General features: G+C 35.3%; 1 protein-coding gene across 1 annotated transcript in view; it reads right to left on the reverse strand.

Annotated features, from left to right (window-relative positions):
- The window catches only part of NEGR1 (neuronal growth regulator 1), a 938974-nt gene that overhangs the window by 332760 nt on the left and 592629 nt on the right, over positions 1-13585 (reverse strand). The gene's annotated exons all lie outside the window — the stretch shown is intronic.

Below are 13585 nucleotides of genomic sequence, written 5' to 3' on the forward strand. Positions count from 1 at the left end.
CACAACAATGTTAAACATCAAGAGCAACAAAAGGGAAAAAAAAAAATTCAGTAACCTACATTTGGAAGAATAGAGAGATCCATTTCCACCTTACAATCTTTTTCCCCCAGGGGACTATTCAGGCCTAATTTACAGTGGTACAGGCAACTGAACTTTAGAGCTTCAGACATGTAAGCCTTTTGCATAACCATTATGCTATCTCTCTACCTTCAGTAATTTTAATCAATGCTTCTATGATGAAGTTTTAAAATCCTAGGGCAAAACGTTCACTATCTACTACTACTACTACTACTACTACTACTACTACTACTACTACTACTAGCGTTTGCCCTTCTTCCGTAGCCAGTCAGCAGCGTCAGGTTGAGCCTGATGTAAAGTTTCGAGACCTCCTTTGAATCTGGAGAGGTGGCAGTCGTTGACTATGTGGGTCATAGTCTGTCTGTAGCCGCAGGGGCAGTTCGGGTCGTCTCTGGCTCCCCAGCGATGGAACATAGCGGCGCACCGGCCATGGCCTGTTCGATAGCGATTGAGGAGGGCCCAATCATAACGTGCTAGGTCAAAGCCGGGTTGACGTTGCAGGGGTCTCTGATGAGGTGTTTGTTCTTTACCTCAGCTGACTGCCAACTCTGTTTCCAAGAGTCTGGAACAAAGAAGTTCAGTGTAGGCGTAGGGGACCAGATTGGATGACGAGACGTCAAGCGTTGAACAGGGTGGGCGAAGATATCCACGTATATTGGCAGGTCCGGTCGAGCGTAGACGTGGGAAATGAACTTAGATGATGCTGCATCCCGGGTGATGTTGCTAAGAATTGGCAGCCATGGAACCGGGGTGGAACGGATGGTTCCAGAAATTATCCTCATGGAGGAATATAATTTGGAATCGACCAAGTGGACATGGGGGCTACGGAACCATACTGGGGCACAGTATTCTGTGCAATGGAATAGCATAATGCCAAAGATGATGATCGTAGTGTGGAAGTGCTCACGCCCCATGAGGAGCTGGCCAGTCTTGCAATGATGTTATTCCTCACGCCCACCTTTGCTGCAGTTTTTATGAGATGTTCGTGAAATGACAGAGTGCGATTGAGAATAACGCCAAGATAGACTGGCTGGGCTTCATGCCGGATTCTCGTATCTACTGAGAATGTGGATTTATATTTTAATCACATGCCAGAGGAGACAAATCTGTGATAACAAATAGAACTCCAAAAGCATTGAATCAATTAAAAACAGTTCTTACCTGACATTTCTTTATGATTCAGTAGAAGGAAAGGTAAGGAGTAAGCTTTGGCAAAGGGACAGGGTTAGTCTTTTGCATGTAATCAGAACTAGAGGCCCAAGATAATGGCAATTTTATTTTCTTCATCAAGTAGCCCTCAAGGTCCCAAAGGGGTTAATATCCCAGTTCGTCAGAATGGAAAGAATCCCAGGAAAATGCATGAGGGTTTTTTTTACGGGCCAACTCGGCAAGTACCCCATATCATTTCATTCATTCAAATTAGTCAAATGGCCAAAATTAACCCCCTAAGGAGACTAGTCACTATAATCCAAATAATGAATGAAGGAAGAGAACAAAATCAAATTTTGTAAGCAACTTGAACAACTATTTAATCTATCAAATTTTATTAGGACACTGGAATCTTACTGAGAAATATGTAGTTTCACTTCTAAAGAATTCACAAGATACCAGATTCCTCTATTTCCTGTTGGGTTGTATAAAACATCTTATGAGAGGTTTTACCAGTGATTATCAACACTTGAATTGCATGGAGCTTCAAAGTATGCTATTTAACATCCCTAGAAATAGAAGGGTTTGCAAAGCCAGTATTCTCACAAATGTGAAATAGCAATAAATGTAGCATTTGTGAAATTCAGCAAATTATTTCTACATCTTATTCATCCTCGCACATAAATGTATACCAGCTGTTTGCACCTAATACAGAAATACTGTCAACATTGGCTCTGGGCTACAGAGCACAGACATGTTTCAACTAAGTCAAAATACAACTTATTGTAGAAATTAATATGTACTAAGCTATTATGTCTCACTTTGATATTAAAAGCTTAAGATACTTAATCTAAATTCCTAGCCCTAACTATGAAACAACTGAGACAGTGGGAGTAAGATATAACTTGCCGCCAAAGTGCTTTTACACTTTTGATTACATTAATAAACTATGACCTCATAGCAATGAAAGGAGATCAGTATTAGAAAAGGGACCTAGAGGCCAGGAAGGTATAGATGTTTATGTAAAAGAAATTCATGCCTGAAGCTCTGAGGTCCCACATCCAAGCACAACACCACTATAGGCCAGAGCTGAACAGTGCTCTAGATTTAAAAAAAAAAAAAAAACAGTACAGAGTATTCTAAACAGAACTTTACTTTCTTGCATTTTACCTATGAAAGCAATCATTTGGCATCCCTAACATAATGGTCATTTTTGTTTTAGTTGGCTTTATTTGATTTTTGTACTGATTTTTGCCATGTAGCAGCAAATAGGCACTGTGATGGTGAGACCAGTATTTTCATGACTAAATAAAAATACTTATTTTGAACAAAAGATGAACAGACTTATTTTAAAAGCAGCACCATTCTCAATGTTTATTAAGTATGATTGTTCTATCTACTTATTCATGAGAATCCTAATCTTCTTGATTTTTCACTATATTTCATGTCAGCTATTCTCACATCTAGCACTTGTGCGGATTGTGGTTATCAACTTTCACCTCACTACACACACTGATTCTGTCTCCCTGTCATTCAGAAGACACTACTTATCTAAAAGTCTTCAGGTTTTTCACACAGTTACAAACTATAATTAAATTGTCATTTTTATTTTAATTTCATGGAAGTCCATTAATAAAATCCTCTCAGACCTGTAGACTCAAGATTTCAAGATTCCATTCCAAGTACTTCTGTGAACTTGAAATAGAGCCAAACTAAGTTACCCTTCAGTTTATGCCTGTCATTAACAGAAGTTCATAACCTTATTTGTGTTGGCAAGAGATGATTTATTCAAAACAAACAAACAAACTTTTCCCCCAGTGTCCTTCTTGCACTTTTTTAAAGGTCTCCAGATTTTAGCTACATGACTTGGTGTTATATTGCATTGTTGGAAAAGTCATGACATTTTTCTAGGCAAAACTGTATCATGACTTTTCAGACAATCCAGTACATGTTGGTAGAAACAAGAGGGTTCAGCTGAGAACCCACAATCCAAAAGGAGAAACTTAAAAGGTAATGAGAAAAAGTAGTCATGGTGGGTGGGCAATGGCACACCCAGTTAAGTGCACATATTACCACGAATAAGGACTTAGGTTTGAGCCCTCACTTCCTACCTGCAAGAGGAATGTTCACAAGCAGTGAAGCAGGTCTGCAGGTGTCTTTCTTTCCCCTTCTATCTCTCCCTCTTCTCTCAATTTCACTTTGTCCTATCCAGTACAATAGAAACAAACAAGCAAAAGGAAAGAAAAAATAAAGTAAAATAAAACAAAAAAAAGAGAAAATGGGCACTGGGAACAGTGGATTTATAGTGCTGGCACTGAGCTATAATCTTGGTGTTAACAATTAAGAAGGAAATAAAGATAGAGAGAAAGAAAGAAAGAAAGAAAATGAAAGGAAAGAATAAAGAATGGAAGGAAGGGAGGAAGAAAGGAAGACAGGGAGGAAGAAAGGAAGGAAGCAAGAAAACAAGAAGTAAAGAAAGAAAGAAAGAAAGAAAAAAGAAAGAAAGAAAGGAAAGAAAGAAAGAAAGAAAGAAAGAAAAGAAAAGAAATAGAACAGCCATTTGCTAATGATGATCAGCAAAAAAGAGAATGTTTTATAGATGAATGAAGGAATGGGGAGACAGGTGAAACAAGATCAAATATAAAAAGGAAGTTTCTCCAAAATCAGCCCTTACTGTTTCAAATTTACCTACCACAACTTTTTCTTATACAGACTTCTTTTTACACTATTCCTATCACTCTACCTCCTTTTTTATACTCATATGTGTACACACACACACTCACTCACACACACCCACCCACATACACACACACTCACACCCCCCCCCCACATACACACTGCAAATATCTGCAATAGTACATGGAAGAATACACAATTCTTGCTTTATTACTACCAGCTGATGGTCAAACTATATTATACTTATTTTAATATTGTTTATTTATTTGCCACTAGGAAATAAATCACTGGAACTCAGTGCTTGCACAACTACACCACAGTTCTTGGTTGCTTTCTTTTTTTCTTTTGATAGAGAGACACCTGTAGTGCTACTTCACTACTCATGAGAGCTCACTCCTGAAAATGGGGATTGGGATTAGGGCCTGAACCTAGGTCCTTTCACATGGTAACCTGTGCACTCTGCTGGGCATATCATCACTTGGGCACTATATATTATACTATTTTTTTTCTTTCTTCCTTTTATAAAATCAGGAGACTTATTAGGTTACTTTTAAATATTTTATTCATCTTTGGATAGATAGAGACCGAGAGAAAGTGAATGGGGAGGGGAGATGGAGAGGGAGATCGACAGATGCCTGCAGTCCTGCTTCACAATTTAAGAAGCTATCTCACAAGGGCCAGGGGCTTGAACATTTCCTTGTGCACTGTAATGTGTGCACTTAATGATGTGCCACTGCCTAGTCCCTACCAATTACTTTCTTTATACTTTTCTTCCTGAAGTGTTCAATAACAAATTATAAAGAACATGCATGAAGTAAACACAGGCTTTCATCTTCCAGAAAATTTGCTCATGTACTACAAGAAAAAAATGATTATTTTTTTTGCTGTTCTTAGAAAGGAAAAAAAAGTGGGGAAAAAAAACTGATAAAAATTTTGCTTATTTGGTTACTGAAGATGCACTCTGGTTTTCCATGAACAAAAAGGTGAAAGATCTCACAGAAACCCTTAACACAAAAACTCCTATCAAAGTCTAGATAAAAGTATGAGAGAATATATTGCTGAGAATACATTAAATTGGGTAGCAGACTCATTAAATAAAAATAGGCTTGGCACAGTAGTCATTAATTGAAGTGTATGTCTAAGATTTAAAACAAAGGACCAATTATGTCTCCCTCAGAAGAAGAAATCATGTATTTCTTAACTACATTTTTAAAAACATAGTTTTACTTCAACTGAAGGATTATATAAACCACTGAATTAACTTTGAGCTCCTTAAACCAGGAGAGTTCCAAGGTGAGAAGAAAAGGTGTATCTCTTACATGTTATGTTATACATTGAGAAGAAATGCTTTATTGAATAATACATTTTCTTGGGTGATTATCCATTTGTTTCTAATATTCTGTATTCAGTATCTGTAGGGATTTTCCTTCAAATGTCCTAGCTCTCATAGCTCTTTCAGCAGAAAATTCTGTTCTCAAGATGTATAGTACTTTCCTTTGCCCTTGCCAGGACAAATCAGAAATCTTCCAAGTGATATTACTGTATCCAAGATACAGCCTGTGAAAATATTTAAATATACTTCCATAATATACAGACATATCTCTGAACAGTTCTATCACCTCAACATTATTTTTTCTCCCATCATTATGAAGCTCTGGATCTATGCTGCCTATGCAAATTTATGAAATCTCATCTAATCAAGTCCTACCTTCCTCTGAAATGTCCACCAGCTTCTTCCTATTTCTTTGTTTGGTCTATTTCAGTTTATTGTAGTCATCAGGCCAAGCAGAATCTAGTTCTCTGACTCTTATGGGGCTAACCAAATGCTACTGCTTCTGTCTGGAAGACCTTTTTTGTTTGGCTTTCTTTTAAAATAATTGTAAAATTCAATTTCCTTCTTTAGACTTCATCATAGACAGCACTCTTAGAAACTTGCTGTATCACTTACCCCTAGGTTGTGCATGGTGATAGTACTGAAAATACTTTATGATGCTTGTCAAGGTACTTGGGATGCATAATTTTATAGCCATATTTCTTTTTCTTTCTCCTTTGCAATATGATGAGATTGAAAACCAAGCCTAGGCCCTTGGATCTTGATAGTTACATGGTAAGAAATAAGTAATATGTTCATTGAATAAGTAATAGATTCATTGAAGTGTTTCATCACTACTTAAAGATGATATTAGTTCTAAAGTTAGAAGATAATGATATGTATTTTATAGCTCCAGTTATTCCAAATATGTGTTCCTTAAGTTATAAGGAAATAATAAAATATGGGAGAAATGCTCAAATAATAAACAGATAATAAACAACATAAATGAAAGGTGAAGATGGAGCACAATATGGAATCATAAATAAAAGCAAAGCTGATAACTATGAAATCAAATATTTTTTCTGGTCCGGCAATAGTGACTTTGCTCCATTCCCACTTGGAATGCTTGAATTTTGACTTTATATGGAGTTATATATACTTGTCATCTGTGTTTTCTCTAGTCTTAAATATGGAAGTTCTGCCTAACTTATACAGGGTTCTGCAGAAAACTTTATGAATAACTTAAGAAAACTGGTCATTTTCCTAGAAGCCTCCTCCTCCTACTTCTCCCAGCCGGCCCTCATTGCAGGTTTTAATACAACTGTACTAAGTTATAATAATTGGTACATTCTATCCCCCATATTTAGAGCTAGTTATACTGGAAGATAAAGAGCATATTTACATATATGAATATGTATCAGATGAAAAATAATGCACAATGTGTCTGTGATTTATTGAATAAAAACTTAGGGGAGTCGGGCTGTAGCGCAGCGGGTTAAGCGCAGGTGGCGCAAAGCACAAGGACCGGCATAAGGATCCCCGTTGGAAGCCCCGCTCCCCACCTGCAGGGGAGTCGCTTCACAGGCGGTGAAGCAGGTCTGCAGGTGTCTATCTTTCTCTCCTCCTCTCTGTCTTCCCCTCCTTTCTCCATTTCTCTCTGTCCTATCCAACAACGACAACAACAATAATAACTACAACAATAAAACAACAAGGGCAACAAAAGGGAATAAATAAATTAAATAAATATTTTTAAAAAATTTAAAAAAAAAATTAAATTAAAAACTTAGTTCACAGCACACCCAAAAATATCTTTACAATGTGACCATAGGGAGGATTATTCAACTCTATTTTATTGGAAATAAAAGGATATCTAAGTGTGTGTGTGTGTCTACATACGTGTGTTTGTAAAAATCAATTTTGATACTAAATGAAATAGTCATAAATCTGACTAACATCAGTAAAACTTAAAACAATATCTAAACACCCGCTTCCCCTGTTTCTCTCTATCATCACTGGGGCTTCACTGCATCAGGCAAATATTTTACAGCTAGTAAGACAGAGACCGAGATGGAGAGACAGAGAGGAAGGCACTACAGCACTAAAGTGTCCTTCAGTACAGTGGGTGTCAATCTCAGTGGATCTCTCTTCACCTTGATGTGGTTGAATACAATTTCTGAGTAGCCAGTGACTTTGTATCTATTTTGCCCTTGAAAATCAGAGAAATTATTAAATGATTTAATTTCTTGAATTTCAACTTTTTTTGTCTGTAAAAAATGGAATTAGTATGGGAAAAGCAGTGCGTTAATATCAGGTTATCTTCACTGCATCTACTTGAACAATTTTAAAAAAGAAAGAAAGAAAGGAAGGAAGGAAGGAAGGAAGGAAGGAAGGAAGGAAGGAAGAAATAGAAAGAAAGAAAGAAAGAAAGAAAGACATTGGGGAATTATTTAATAAAAAATTACAATGTATTGTCCTGGGAGAAAACAAATGTGGAATAAATCTAGTATCTCTTCCTTGGTCTGCCTATTGGAATGATTCATTTGGAAAATGCTAATCTTCTCAATAATTCATTAGATGAGTATTTTGAAGTGGTATCTCTATTGATCAAGTACATAACTAAGTGACAAAAATTCATCATTACACAGGAAAGTAAAATCATTTAAACAATAGGCTTACATTTCAGAAATATTTTTCCCAGTTGCTTATAGTCAGCCAGATACTACAAGCAGAATGGCATATGCATTGTTTCATTTTATCTTTTCCCAAATTCTGAGATTTATGTATTGTTGCCCTCAATTTACAAAATTAAATATTAAATGATTCAGAGAAGTAGAATGGTTTCTCAAACTTTCAAAACTCAGAATATTATAGAACGGAATATTAGGTAAGTATTTTCTAGCATAAGATAAATATTTCCAAATAGTTACTCTTAGCTAGGATAATGGATACAATTAGGGGAGCTAACACAGCTTCTGTTCTTATATCAAAGAATACTACTCCTTTTTTATAAAAGGGTCTATTCTGAACAGCCAAATCTAGTCTTTCATGTTTTGTAAAACCTGGCCTTTTTCCTCTTTAAATTGATTTACATTACTTGAACAATCTAAGACACCTTCTAAATTTTCTAGATTCTGAATGTAGCTCTCAATAACCATTGTCTGTCTAGTTAATGGCCTCCCCTTTCTTTTTTCCTTTTTAATTTAAAATATTATTTTTTAATTCTTAGTAACCTGAGATTAATTAATTTGCAAATTTTGCTTCTAGGAGTCCTTGTCCTTGGGAGTATGAGTCAGAATTCTCAATAAATTGGCTGAAATACTCTGTACAATATTATTATTTTATAGATTCATAATACAAATTAATTTATGAAACTTAATTTCTAAGGATTAATATATAGTTATTTCACACATAAATTCATTCATTTCTTTTCTCAATTCAGTTGAATTCATGTATTTTTGGTATTAAAGTTTTCTTTTTTAACTAACAACGACAAAAATAAGACATACCATACTACTAAAAATGGAACCCAAATGCAAAAAAGAAAAGAAACAAAAATAGAACTACAGATTCTGACTAACTTCCTATCTACTAGTTCTTTTTGGCTAAGCTGGTCAGCAATTCTACATAATTTTTCTCTTGGTTTGTGTGTGAATAAGTTGTGTTTACTCAAATCTGGTTATAATAATTGCCACAGTTGCTTTACATTGTTTTTTATTTGCTTTAAAGTTTTAAAAAATAGTATATATATATATATACTTACGTATGCATGCATATATACATTCATATAAGGACATTATATGTATATGCATATATATATTATGCTTAGGCAAATGCATAACACAAGAAATATAACAAAAGAAAATGTCAATAACTACAAAGAGGAAAATCACCTACTAATTCCCTCTAACTGGGAATGTTTTTGAAATTTGTGATGCCCAATAATTAACAAAGATCATTTTCATGAATAATGATTCTAAGTGGAATCTCAGCTCCAATTTTTCATGCTTTTTATTTAGAAAGAGGTGAAGTAGGAAAAATGAAACAGAGAAAGAGAAAAGAAAGTGAAGCAGAGCTCAACCATCCCTGGAGCTCCTTCAGCATTGTCCTTGGTATTCCATGTGGTGTCATTGCTTAAATCCAGCCAGGGTCTCCCTTCCAGTAAGTTTCAACTCCCTCCAATATGTAGTGAGCTATTTCCTGACCCCAGCATAGAATGGTCTACAAATTTTGTCCTATGTAGTAAGACTTCTTACAAATAACTCAAAACAAACTGACATTCAATCATCCAACTAGTCCGATATATATATGAAATAAATCATTTTGATCAGTTATTTTACCACACAGCTATTTAGTAAAGTCAAATAGAAATCCATGAAAATTATTTCAAGTAAAAAGCTTTGATAAATATGTTGTTATTTGTACTTAATGTGACAGACAAGTTATGTGTGTAATAAATCACTAAATATTTCTTAACATACAGAGAACCTAAAGGTCTCAAACTCATTACATAACCAAAGATACCAGGGCTGTTGAAAATCTATTATATATCATCTTTAACCCCTTGAAAAAGGCAACATTTCTTTTCAAATTATAATTTACACAGCTACTACAGTTCTGTTAAATTTTTGCTCTTAATTATTCTTATTTATTGAATAGAGACAGCCGAAATCCAGAAGGTAAAGGGAGGTAGAGAGGGAGAGAGAGACAGAGGGACATCTGTAGCCCTGCTTCACCATTTGTGAAGCTTTTCCTCTGCAGGTGGGGACCAGGGGTATGAACCTGGGTCCTTGTGCATTGTAATGTGTGCTCAATCAGATGTGCCACACCTAGCCCTGAGCTACTACAATTCTATATATATTATCAATATTGACTAATAACAATGAAGCAAAGAGCAGTCATGAACCTGTTTTAGTTCTCTCTTTAGAACCAATTTTAAGATTATCAGGGGTTGTGTTGCTGTGTGCTGGACCACTGTGCCAAATTTTGAGTTTTAACAAACTACAAATTTTGATGGGTGGGTTTTGGCTAACTTGCTTTAGGAAAGCATCTCAGTAAAATATGTAGACAGCACTCAATTTTTACTTTTTTATTTCATTTTTTATTTTTTTAGGTAGGACAGAGAGAAATGGAGAGAGGAGAGGAAGATAAAGGTGGGGAGAGAAAGATAGACACCTGCAGACCTGCTTCACCGCCTGTGAAGCGACTCCCCTGTAGGTGGGGAGCCAGTGGCTGGAACCGGGATCCTTACTATGGTCCTTGCGCTTTGCATGCGTCACCTGCACTTAGCCTGCTGCGTTACCGCCCCGACTCCCAATTTTCACTTTTAAAGGATCAAATTCTCCAGATTAACACTTTCCAGACTGCCTTATAAAGAGTAATATATATACATACTCACATTTACACACTCATATGGCTTAGACATCAATGCCATATGTGTAACATACTATTTCAAAGTATGGCAGAATTTAGGTCTTTGCTAGATAAACTTCATCCTTTACATAAAATTTGATTCTATAAATGTGAATAAATTGATCAATCAATATAAAGTGTAAGTCTTGATACATTAGGGGAAAATATTCTATCAAAAGTATAATTTGGAAAGGATCTATAGACAAAAATAGTTGTTTAAAATCACTTGAAAGTCCACTAACCCATTTTAAAAATGTGATTTATAGAAATAGAATGCTGTCAGAAATATTTTTATTTATCACTGAACTATAAGTGAAATTATTTATTTGAAAAGAGTAGTTAGTGTTTTGATTTAAAGGCATGTCCTTCATTCCTGAGACACCAGAGCTTCCAGCTTCAAAATCTGGTACAGCCATAAATCACAGTTGGGTAGTGCTGGGGTAAATAAAATAATAATAATAAAAATAATAATAATAGGCACCACTTTATTTTTCCTTTTTCATTTCTGTTTTTCTTCTTGAGTTAAAGTTGATTAACAAAGTTCCTTTCTATTTATCCTTAAGTATTTAACACCACACAAAAGCCCCTGAAGCCTGTTTTTACCCAATGGAATTGTTGTAGGATCTATTTCAGCCTTTCATCCCTCCATTCTGTCTTGGGGGAAAATTCTCCAAGGGCTATTATGTTTCTGTAAAACTCTCAAGCAGAAGTACTGACAGGTTTTGTTCCTGACTGTTTTTCAAGGAGTTTGTGTAGTAAGCAATTATTGATGACAGAAGTAGTTTTCCCTAAGGACAAAGGGTAGATTTGTTTAAAGTCCATTATAACAAAGATAATTTCTCCCTCTGTGGTAAAGGACAGTTTTGTGGCTGTTATTGTAAAAAAAAAAATCAAGTTCGTTAAGTTCAGGGAATATTAGCTATGACATAAATCCGCTCTGTGTGTAGGTGTCACTTGGCTCTCATCATATAAACACCCTTCAATAACTGAGGCTTGAAATGGCAATTCTCTGGCTACTGCTGATACTGAGTGATAAACTGACCTTTGTCTCTGTTCATTCTGCCAGTTTCCATGAACTGTGTCAGATTCTTCACAACTATTGACATCTTGTTCCTGAGTTTGTCTTCCTGCTATATATGTGAATGCTTTCCTTTACCCAAATTCTTCGATTATCACCAAATTGTTGGGCATATATGTCACAACTTTCTGACTCCCTAGTTGAACAAACTCAGTTTAAGATAACACTTGTTCAGATGAAGAGAAAAAAAAGCAGTAATACAATCAAATAATAAATGCCAGTGAGTTAAAGTTAGAGTGATTGATAGGATAAAGTAGAAAGTATGATTACTAAGGAAATACAGGTTCACAGGAAGCATGGGCCCATGAAAATCCATAGAGTTACTAGGTTTTCAATCAGATCCCTATTGAAGACAGCATTACATATATGATTTATTTCTCAAATATCTGTAGTGTCAGAGATTTAATTGTGGATGTCATGCCTGAAATTCTTCACCTGTATCATTGCACCAACCCCCAGGTCACTGGAGACTATATTTTAGAGACACTGTTGTTCTAGGGGTACAACAGTGAATGAAGCACTGGAAGGCTAGGGGCTAGGCTTATTGAACAACTTGGAATTACCTTTTAATTTTTTTGTTCTTTTTAAAATATTTATTTATTGGATAGTGACAGCCAGGAACAGAAAGGGAAGGGGGAGATAGAGAGGGAGAGGAAAAGGTGAAGCATTTCTTCACCACTTGCAAAACTTTTCCCCTCCAGGTGGGGACCATATCTGGGCACCTGTGCATTGTAACATGTGAGCTCAAGTAGGTATGCCACCACCCGGCCCTTCATCTTTTAATTTCTTAAAGATCAATGATAAAACTATTTCTTTTTCAGTATGCCCTGTTTTCCACTTCTCTGCATAACTCTCCAACAATAAAATCAGTAGAACCAGATAATTTTTGTTAGTGATAACATGGTTAAGAATTTTTACTTGATTACTGCCTCTTATTTCAGTTTGAGAGGGATGAGCTATTGTCCTCTGAAAAAGTAGTTCTCACACTAAATAGGCACTTACAAATGCTTATTTACAGGATGTGCACCCATTTATATCAATAAAAGTACTAGGAGGCCCAGCAATCCTCCAGTTTTAATGGACTTCTTGGGTGAATCTGCTAAGGTTAATTATCAGAACATTATACAAAAAAAACATATATATATATATATATATATATATATATATATATATATCCAGAAATTGCCTACTGAAGTGGCATTATTCACATTTTCTCCCATCTCACAGAGATAACACAACTCCAAATATATAGATCAGTCATTGTCTAGTATATATGTGCTGCCGAAATGATCATGAGTCATTGTCAATAGTTAATGAGATTGATGTTCTCTGGAATATGCCCAGCTAACCAGGAATTTGATAATTATTTCCTGGTCTATGAAACCAAAAGGTATATCAATATTAAAAGAAATTTTTTTGCTTATTATTTTTGTATTGATTTCTTTTGATCTATGTTACAATACTCTGTATCTATCAGTAAGAACTCCATATGCAATAAAGATATGTAAGTGGAATTACAAAAGTAAAACTATAACTTGTGAATACTTTTAGAAAATGATATTAATATAAAAAGATGTTATTTGAATCATTTAGGTAGTCTGAAGACTTTTTTTGAGAAAAAAAATATTACGAGTCACTTTTTCAGAGACTATTTCAGTTACTGCTAACATCATAATGTATAAAGTAAATATATAGTGCTAATGATAAAATGCCTTACATCATGGAATTGTTAGTTTTGAAGGCATCTCTTAATATTTTAATTTCCTAAGCAGAGAAAATAAGAGTGAAGGAGAACACAGCACTGAAGCTTCCTGTAAAGCAGTGGGGACTGTGCTCAAACCTGGGTTGCACATATAGCAAAGAACACTATAAAACTGAGCTGT

The sequence above is a fragment of the Erinaceus europaeus genome, chromosome 11 (genome assembly GCF_950295315.1).
Source record: "Erinaceus europaeus chromosome 11, mEriEur2.1, whole genome shotgun sequence".
Lineage (NCBI taxonomy): Eukaryota > Metazoa > Chordata > Mammalia > Eulipotyphla > Erinaceidae > Erinaceus > Erinaceus europaeus.